The sequence below is a fragment of the Syngnathus floridae genome, chromosome 19 (genome assembly GCF_059516105.1).
Source record: "Syngnathus floridae isolate MCC-2025c chromosome 19, RoL_Sflo_1.0, whole genome shotgun sequence".
NCBI lineage: Eukaryota > Metazoa > Chordata > Actinopteri > Syngnathiformes > Syngnathidae > Syngnathus > Syngnathus floridae.
The window spans coordinates 8,404,525-8,415,367 of record NC_142431.1 but is presented as its reverse complement, the minus strand read 5'-3'; the positions used below and the strand labels follow the sequence as shown (position 1 = coordinate 8,415,367).

General features: G+C 41.9%; 1 long non-coding RNA gene across 1 annotated transcript; it reads right to left on the bottom strand.

Moving 5' to 3' along the window:
- Positions 1 to 1,369: 1,369 nt before the first annotated feature.
- On the bottom strand, positions 1,370 to 10,843 carry LOC148382065 (uncharacterized). The gene is made up of 2 exons (XR_015854439.1): positions 10,013 to 10,843; positions 1,370 to 4,118 (listed from the first exon to the last, which is right to left on the bottom strand). It is a non-coding gene; the product is annotated as an uncharacterized LOC148382065 (long non-coding RNA).

The window sequence follows — 10,843 nt, the reverse complement described above, 5'->3', positions numbered from 1 at the left end:
ATGACAAATATTCTTAAACATCCCCTGATCTTAAACTCCCAGAGGGAAAGGAAAAACTCAAAACTCCAACTAGGGGAAATGAGAAACCTTGAGAAGAGACCACAGATGGGAGGATCCCTCTTCCAGGATGACCAGGCTGCAATGGATGCAGAGAGGACACATCGTACAAATAGTGTAGACAATTCAAAAAAGGTGTGGAGAGCAGAATGTTATTGCATAGCAATGACTCTGAGACTCTAAGAGTGGTGTGAGTTCATCAGAGCAACAGCCTGGGGGGAAAAGCTGTCTCTGTGTCTGCTGGTTTTGGCGTACAGAGCTCTATAACGCCGTCCGGAGGGGAGTAGTTCGAACAGACTGCAACCTGGGTGAGAAGGGTCTGTAGAGATGTTACTTGCACGTTTCCTGGTTCTGGACAGGTACAAGTCCTGGACAGATGGGAGGTTGATTCCAATGATCTTTTCTTCAGTCCTGATTGTCCGTTGCAGTCTGTGCTTGTCTTGTTTGGAGGTCGATCCAAACCAGACAGTGATGGAGGTGCAGAGGACAGATGATGGCAGTATAGAAGGTCTTCAGCAGCTCCCGCGGCAGGGTGAACTTCTTGAGCTGTCACAGAAAGTACATTCTCTGCTGAGCCTTCTTCCGGACAGAGTCTATGTGGCTGCTCCATGTCTGTCACCTGCTTCCTCTGTTACCTTGTGTATTTAAGCCCTTTCCGTCTGTTTCTCCCTGTCGGTGTCTACTGTTCTGTTCCGTCCCTGTCTGTCCCATTGTTCCTGTTCTTGTTGTCTGGTTTTCCCTCGGTCTGTCTGGAGGCTCACGGTCAGAATTTTAGCCTTGTCCAAGTGTACTTCTGTCTGTCTGTTTGCTGGCTGTGCGTCTCTCTCCCGTCTGTGTCGTCGGTTCCCCACCTGCCTCCCTTCCAACTCCCTTTCCCTTCAATAAATCCTGGTTCAAGCTGCATTTGGTCGCCCTGGCTCAACTCATTCCGTGACACTATGATAAATTAACATTACAAAATAGCAAACGGTTATTAACGTATGTTCCTCCCTCCGGCGTTTTGACAGTGACTGACCAGCTAAAACAACGCCAAACTCATACCAGTCTGCTTCAGCACAACGCCGGGTTAAATCTTTGTCTGAACGTTTTGTCACAACAGCATCACTTTAGTGTGTGGTGTATTTGTTTTCGTTTAATTATACAGTTTACCACGTTTCTGACTGTACCTGTTTTCACGAGTGAAACTCGCAGTTAATACCGTTCGTGTTGCCAACGCAATATTCAGTTTGCCCACTAAGGGGCTGTAGAGCTATGCTATAGAATTCACGTTGATGCATATTCATGTGTATGACAGTACGTAATATGATATATATATATATAATATATGTTTTATTGTTTTAAAGAAAAAACGAAACGTTACATTTTGTAATGCTTATTTTTGTCATTTCAGTCTTACAGAAGGATTGTAATAGAAGAGTTGACAAATAAAGCTGAGGAATACCAACAAAATAAAATCGTCAACAAAACTTCTAGACTTCTTCGCTATTATCTGGCTGTTAGCTACCTGTGTAGCTATTCAGAACATAGCGAGGGCAGAAGAACATATTTTAAGACAATTTAACAGTATTGCAAAAGATCAAACGGCTATATACATATTTTAAGGTAATTTAACGGTATTAAGAAATATCAAACAGCTGCATACATATTTGAAGATGAATTTCTAAACACCGTAAACTTGAACAGCAACACAATAAAATATGACTACCGTAATTTCCGGACTATAAGTCGCGGTTTTTTTCATACTTTGGGTGGGGGGGCGACTTATACTCAGGAGCGACTTATATATGTTTTTTTTTCACAAATTTTTACTTGATCATTAAGACATCACTTAAAAGTATAGTTGACCACTTCCCATGTTATTTTTAGTATAGTTGATCACTTAGCATGCTTTTATATCTTTATCTTGAACATATTCAAAACATAAGAAATAGAGAAAACATCAAATAAAGCAATTAACACTTTAAAGCACCATATCCAAGTCCCCTGTCTGTTTGCTCCTCTTATATTTATTATTATTATTTATTATTATTTGTTTATTTATCATTTATTCAACACTCTTATTTATTCATTGTTTATGCCTTCTTGGGGTTTTTTGTGTTGCTTGTATGGATATGTGTACTATCTCACCGAGGGATAGTGGGAACGTAATTTCAATTTCTTTGTGTGTCTTGGTATATGAAAAAAAAATCGACAATAAAGCAGAGTTTGTCTTTGATAAAACAACCAAATAAACAAAACAAAAAACTACATCTGAAAAAATATATATTTTCAGACGAAACTGGATGAGGGCGCTTTAAATTTCACCGTTGGCCGTGACTCATCAACTGGGTGGGCTTAAGACAAATGGCACCAAAAAGAAAGTCATATTTTGCAAGTTACAAACTTCAAGTTGTAAAATATGCCGCTGAAAACAGTAATCGAGCAGCAGAAAGAAAGTTTGGAGAACCGTGATGTACCAATGGATTACTATTTCAAGTGACGTCATGGGCACCGCGCGGCGCGACCCACGTAAGGACGACCGGCGTCATTAGCGGTGATCATTTCTAAGTGACACGGAGGACAAAGAGTTTAAAGGAATTAAGGATTTGGAGTGACATAGAAGGTTTGGAAAACTATTATGGCTTTTACGCACGCCCGGTCCTACTCTACTGAGTCGGGGGCCGGCGCTCGGTCGAGTGGCTGTCCGCGAACGGTGCATGGGGATCGGACATGGCCATTACGCACGCCCGGTCCTCTGCCATGGAGCTATCGTCTCTGGAAGTCCACGCCGCCACACGCTTGGAAGTTTGTTTTGTGGAATAAAGAGCCGTTTACCAAACCCACGTCTATCCTTGTACTTTGTTAACGCTACAATATAGTTATATAGTAGATCTGTGGAATAAAGACGAGGCTGACGTCAGGGCGCACGCGCGGCGATGTTGACAAAGGATGAGGAATTTGATCGATGGATTTGATGGATTTTAAGTGCACGGATGGTTTGATAACATTATTGCTTATATTATAGTTATTTGAAATATAGTTTATCTATCGTTATATGAGCCTGTGGAATATTTTGAAGTGCAAGCGCCCTCAGCCGCGCGCAGCCATTGTTGACAAAGAACGATCGATGGATTTAATGAATTGGAGGGACACCGACGGTTTTATAAACATGTTATTTGTGTAATGGTTGTCTTAAATCACTCTATATGTTACGTCAGGCCCGTTCTCAGCTCCTCATTTGTGTTTGTCACGTTAGCATACCTATCGTTTAGCCTGTTGCTATTGTATCGAATGATCGATGGATTTAATGAATTGGAGTGACACCAATGGTTTTATAAACATGTTATTCATGTAATAGTTGTCCTTAATCACTCTATATGTTACATCAGGCCCGTTCTCAGCTCTTTCTTTGTGTTTGTCACGTTAGCATCCCTATCGTTTTGCCTGTTGTTGCTATCGTTTAGCCTGTTGTTGCTCGTTCATGACTGTTTTTGGTGTTGGATTTTGTCGAATAAATTGCCCCCCAAAATGCGACTTATACTCCGGAGTGACTTATATATGTTTTTTTTCACTTTTTGGGGCATTTTATGGCTGGTGCGACTTATACTCCGGAGCGACTTATAGTCCGGAAAATACGGTAAACTGAAACATGACTACTCAGACTCACTTTCACTCTCTGTTTCAGAGTCAGATGTAGAAGTGGATGTAGTTGATCCAGAGCCTATCTCTGAGTCAATGTTTTCTCTCCACCCTTGGACTCCTTCCAATTTAACAGCTCTTTCCATTTCGACAACTTGCCTGTAAGTCCAAGTCTGCTATCTGGCTCGCCCATGTCCTATTCCAGCCTTGATGCATTCTCCCGGCTGTCAGTAGCGGGCTCCTTCCAGAGCGACGACTTGCTTGAAGGGCCAGGTCTGCCATCCGGCTCACCTATGTCGTTTACCTGGATTGCCTGTGCCAATCTCTCGACTTCCATGTCTTCCTCTTCATTCTGGAGCAGAGATACGTTCTCCCGTCGATAGCTTCCTCCTCCTTGTCCCTCTCAGAGGAGCTTTCCTGGCTGTCCTCCTCCATTTGCTCCACTTACGATGATTTTGGAAAGAACAAGATAGGTCGGTTTAGTGTTGACCGAGAAAATAAGAATATGCAATGAAGCTGAAGCACATTGTTAGGGTTTTCCAGGTTATCTTTATCATAGGATTATGTTGGAATGCAACAGGTAATAAATACCTTACCTTGTCCTCCTTATCACAAGGTCATAAAACATCCCCTGACATGTTTAGACTAGAGGACAAGGGCTTTAGCCAGTTTACCCAAACCCCCACTCTGTTTCTCTTAATAAATATCCCCTCGCAGGAACGAGGGTTCAGACTTCATTCTGGAGCGAGTGAACTCTCCACCTGCAGGTGTCCAAAAAGGACTTACTTGTCTCCCGTGTGGTTCTTGCAAGTAATAAGTAAGGAGTAAGTTGGAGTGAGCAAATCTCTAACATTTTGGTGCCGAAACCCGGGATCCCTCATACCCGCTATCTGGCTGACGAAGGAGGACGTGCTGCATTGTCGACAAGCCAGCGTCCATTAGGAGGACCTGGAGAAGAAAGTCCTGGGAAGAGAATTCTTCGCTGGGCCAGCATCTTAGGTCTGCCTTCGTCTGACAGAGGTGGATTGACGGGACCCGGCAGTGCAACGAACCAAGGGGACAAGTAAGTTAAAGGCCTGAAGTTGTGTGATTGTGTTGTTGTTTGTGAAACGCGTAAAAAGGTAGAAGTGCACAGGAAAAAGTAAATTTTGTGGAAGGAGGGGGTGTTGTAGAGTCCCCCTCTGGATGAGGTGTCTCTTTTGGAGCAGTGGTTCTCAAACTGTTTTAAAATCTCAGTACCTCCATGGATCATTACTTGACGACCACTGTTCTAAAGAGTACAACCTCGCGTTGGCAGGGCTGGGGACAAGGACTGTTGTCTTTAGTTCCCAGGGAAGGTGGGGGGTGTTGTAGAGTCCCCTCACTGGATGAAGCAGCTCCTTTTTTTTAAAAGGAGAACTTCGCGTAGGCAGGGATAACTTGTGTGATTGAGTGTGTGACTGGTAGGATAAATTGACTAAATAGCAGTTCTAGCATTGATCCACGGCATTAATACAGGCTAGTAATTTGTTGAAAGGTCAATTTAAACCTGCATTGTGGATCCTCTAAGAAAAAAAAAATTGAAAAAAAAAAAAAAATTGTAAAACCTTAAACTACTAAAATTAAGATGGGAAATAAGAACAGTAAATCTCTTGCTCTGCTCTTCTTTGAGATGAGAAGTTCATGGCAAGTATATTTCTTAATTGTATGCAATACATGCTGAAGTAGAAGAAAATGTATGGAGTACAAGAAAATTTGAAATGTGGAAGAAGTAGTAGAAGTGCTAGAGTGTGGTTGAAATCTTCACAAAGAGATGAGAACAAATTCAAGAGACAAAAGCTAGAAAGATGAAAACTGATGAGGTCATAAGTGTTCGTCAGACCAGGACACAATAAGGCCCCTGTGAGCGGGTGCAAGGCCGCAGCTCAAACCGCGGCTCAAGCGAGGGGCAAGAGGAGTTTAATAATAATAACAATAATAATAAGGTGGCAAATTACAAATGACTAGAGATCAATTTGTGTTACACTAAAGTTAAAATATCCAAATCAAGTGGTAAAGAAATGCAACTTGCTTCTAGAAGATAAATAAATAAAATTAGAATGTGCTGTCCTCGTGTGCATGGGAGGGACCAGCTCATGATCGACCACAGGAAATGGCCAGCCTGTGACGAATCATTGTTGCTGAGACCTACCTTCTGCACGCGAGAGCTGTGCATGTGTGTGCGTATGTGTTAAAGTTAAAGTTAAAGTCCCAAATTGATGAAGATTGGCTACTTTTAATATAAAGAAATTTGCTAGACTGTTGTCTATTCAATTTACACCGCAGAACAGAAACAATTTTGACAGATAAAAATGAGAGGAAAAGAGAGAAATCTGTTTGCGAGCAGAAACTAATCCACACTAGTGCATGTTAAGTGTCGAGCTCACATGAGAAATTCGATGAAGAAAGAAAAAAAAAAAAAAAAAAAACGACAGAACATGCTTTCAGGAATTGGAAGAAGCTAAATTGTGAATTTAAGATTTTGCAATGCTACATTTAATAGGAATAATTGATTGGTTGATTATACAAAATTCTAAATGCAAGCTAAATCTGAGAGATTGAGTTCTTCAAATTTAAACACAAAGAAAAAATTCAGATTAATTTGCCAGTTGTTTGTTTTAGTTAAGTTTTTTTTGGACTGGTGGATTGTTCTACCAGGAAACCTGAGTTGAAAATGATATATGAATGCTGTGTGGTGAGCTTGGATGAATTAGGGACCAATGTGATAATATGACTTCTTTTTGGAGACTGTGTGAGATGCATATGATGAGCATTGATGAATGATTGCCTGAATGAGAGGTTGAATGGTTGAAGTCGTTGGCGACTACTATAGAAAATTAGTAGAGCGACTTTGATGAAAGAGTGATTTTGAGCAGGTTGAATGTTAGAAAGAAACACGTAGCTTTTGGATTGATAATTAACTAGAGAAAAAACTGGAGAATCGGTAACACATGTAGAAGATGTGTGAACTGAGAAATTGAGAAGCGTTTTGGAAAGAAAGTCAAATTAAATGATGATGGTATGATCGTATGTAGTACAGAACGCGTTCTCCCAAAAAGTTTGTCAAGGTGTGAGGCATGGGCGTTGCCAAGCCTCAAAAGGGGGGAGTGAGTAGGACAGATAGTGGAAGATAGTAAGAATACAACACTTTATGACAATGAATTTTCGAATACATTTGGTGTTATACTGTGGTAAATTTTTTGTTCTGGTGTAGATAGGTTAGCAACACGAGAGATTTAGAGGTTCAAAAGAAAGACAGTTAAAAGAAAACATTTTTGATTTGGACAATTGCAGGCTAACAGGAACATGAGAACGATAAGAACTACGAGGTGGGATCCAATTTCATTGGGGAGATTGAGAATTCACAGCACCATACTCGAAGTCACATTTTTGAGCAAGCATGACAATAACATGTGAGAGGTCAAGACATACAGATCAGGGCTTGATGTGGAAAGCAGACCTCGATGAGTTGATTTTCAATAATGATACTGAAGACAACATACTGTCCGATTAAATTGGAACTATAGATAAAATGTAGCTCAAAAAATAGGATGAGTTGCAGGATTTACAATATAAAAACGAGACCGCTGTAATTTGAAGTTTGGTAAATAAATGTTACCAGCAAATTGATGGAAGCAGCTACATTTGGAAATAGTCTTACAAGTTTGATGTCCCAGCCTGTCATTCTCAGTGTCAGGGTCCCTGAAACCCAATCCGAGACTTCGCCTGCAGCCGTGAACAACTACAAAATGGTGCCTGGCTCTGAAGCACCTTTGACCTTTGGCAAAGGACAAGAAAAGACTCCTGTGCTTGGAGGGGGACAAGTACACTCCGGAGGACAGACAACATCCTCGGGGACGAGAAAAGACAGTGAAAAGCGGAGGAACTCACAATGATGAAAATTGACTCATTTGAACAATGGACTCATTCAAGAGTGATGGATGGGGTCGCTCTGAAGCAACAACAAAAGAACACCAACTTGAGAGGGTGAAGTGCGGCAAAAAGATATGGACTTGGAGTGTCCGACAACCAAATCGCACTCCTTGGTACGGCGTTACCAAATTTGGTGAAGCTTGGTTCAAAGTGGAAGGGAGATTCATTGTGCACTGAGTTTGACAGAACTGAGGAGATTTGATAAATAAATAAATAAAAATTTGACAAATACGTAGGGCTACAGCGAAAAGCATTATAATCAGAGATTGAACGGATTTGGATAAAACAAATAGGCTAAAACGGTAGGAAACAAGAGCAAGATCTGATATTTTGGCTCATCAACCTTAAGACGTAGAGGTCGAGTTGTATACATTTTAGAACAGGACATTTGGCAGTCAGGAGGAAGCTAGGTTGCTCAATGTACCTACTCAATACAATAGTAAGGTTTTTTGTACCACAGTGGAGGTTGGATGGTCAGAAAGTTAGGTACGTTCAATTTTTGACATTCACACAATCATGCATAGGAGTCACAAGGCGACAGTTAACAAGACAATGACTGCAATAGGGGCCACCTACGACTGCACCGACATGAAAAAGTAGAAGCGAGAGAGCAGAGTATGGGATTATATGCTAAAACGTCTGCTATACAGTTGCCGATAGGAGATTCTATCAAAAGAAGCTACATGAGAGATGAATTAGAATCCCTTTGTGTGTGTGTGTGTGTGTGTGTGTGTGTGTGTGTGTGTGTGTGTGTGTGTGTGTGTGTGTGTGTGTGTGTGTGTGTGTGTGTGTGTGTGTGTGTGTGTGTGTGTGTTCACACCCTGTGTGGGTGCGAGCTTGTGAGGAGAAAGAAGGCATGGGTAAGACAATCTCTTTCAAACCAGGAGGCAATAAATGGGAACGCCCCTGTCATAAATAGTTTTTGGTTAAAGGGAATCATTAGGAGGTGTTCAAACTCTTCCCGCAAACACTCCTATTTACCAGTTAAATGGGCACTACAATTGACTACGAGAGTTGCAAGCAACAGATAAAGAGCAGTCCTTGGCAGATTATATGATCAGGACGCTCAAACTGTGTCAAAGACAAATTTACTGCCGCTTGATCTTTCCTCCTCACAGGTCGACAACCCCATCAATCCAGGAGACTGGGTCTACATCGAGGTCATCAAAAGAAGGAACTGGGCCAGCCACGACGGGAGGGACCATTCCAAGTCTTGCTGACTACACATGTTGCATCCAAGGTTGCAGCACCCACAAATGCATTAACGACGACTGCTCTCCAGGAGGAAACTGGATGGGAGCTTTGGACATCACCGCTGTGTGCCAGGATGAGAGAGCCGTTTTCAAGGTGTAAGGGCTCTACTACCGACATGGCTGCACCATCGGACGGGACCTACTTCATCCAGAAGTTCAGAGGCACTGCCTCACCTGCATCCTATGAGTGCACGTGCCTGTTCAGTACGGATCATGGTTTTGTGGTCATAAGAGTAGTCCGATGCTGCCTGCCAACTGGACACGAGTGTGTGCGCCAGTGTGTGACAGACCTCACCTACAGACTAGAACATCATCAGCTGACGAAAACGCGAGCATATATACAACTTCTTAGACGTGACAGATGTGATAATGATAATGAGACGTGGATTGCGTAGATGCTGTTCTGTTGAGCATGTATTACGGAAACTTGTTGATTTGACCATCGAAAATGCTTCGTAAGTGATGGATACAATGATGTATTGTTTCTGTGTTTTTCTTTTTATTTTTTTAATGATAGCATTCTGGTCGCCTGTGGCAACGGGGCCGTGTAAGAATTTTCCTGCTAATAACATCTGGCCAGCAGGTTTTTCGCTTACACAATGAGTTTGATCTGGGGTATTAAGGTAATGCCTCATCTTCACTGGAAAGTGTTGCTATCATTGTTGTTTTTTTATTTTTCCTATTCTTCTTTCTTCTTTATGTATATATATGTGTTTTTTTTTTCTTACTTGTCTTTGTTATTTGGGGTAGCGTAATCATATGATAAAACAGGAGGGAGATGTTAGGGTTTTCCAGGTTATCTTTATCATAGGATTATGTTGGAATGCAACAGGTAATAAATACCTTACCTTGTCCTCCTTATCACAAGGTCATAAAACATCCCCTGACATGTTTAGACTAGAGGACAAGGGCTTTAGCCAGTTTACCCAAACCCCCACTCTGTTTCTCTTAATAAATATCCCCTCGCAGGAACGAGGGTTCAGACTTCATTCTGGAGCGAGTGAACTCTCCACCTGCAGGTGTCCAAAAAGGACTTACTTGTCTCCCGTGTGGTTCTTGCAAGTAATAAGTAAGGAGTAAGTTGGAGTGAGCAAATCTCTAACACACATGCTGAAGCAATCTCAAGTACTTACCTTGTACTCTCACAGGCAGCGTGGTAGAAATTTCTAACGATCACAGTAAGTTTTTTCGGATGCCGTATGCTTGCTCCGCATTTCTTTCTGGGCCGACGACGTAAAACATGTTGCCTGTCGTCCGGTCGTGACATGCTTTTATTGACGTCCACGTTTTCGTCTTGGCTAAGACTGCGATCAGCCTATAGCAGGAGTGTCCAAACATTTCGCAAAGCGGGCCACATTTGCTTCGATGAAAACGTATAGGGGCCGACCATTCACACCGACATTCCTCGAACCATTACCATTGTAAATGAACTTGTAAATATGTAACTGCCGTATTTATTCTAATTATCGCCCAGCAGGGGGGTGGGCGATTAATAGAGAACACTTTTTGTCCGATCGCCGAGGGGCACTGAAATGGGCGATAATATGTATACTATCCTTATGTAGTATGCAATACCTGCATCTCACTAGTGTTCATAACACTAGAACAGCGGCTGTTTTGATCTACCTCTAACAGCGGGGTGCGTCAATTGACGCTCCATCGATGCGACACGTTACCGTCGCACATCATATGTTGCGCACGTCATATTATCGCAATCGTCTTGTTCGAGCGCACGCCCCGATAACGTAATTGTGTGAGAATATTGTAGCGGAGTGACGAGTGTAATTGTATCATAATATAGAGATGAAGAGAGCAAAATCCAAGTCGCATCAGCCTTCTAAAGAAAGAAAGCAGGCTGAAGCGCCAGACGACCCGTGTACATCACAACTTCAACAACAAAGCACGGTATTGAAATACCCTACAAATATATAGTTTATGGAGGAAAACAATTTTAAAGGGAAATT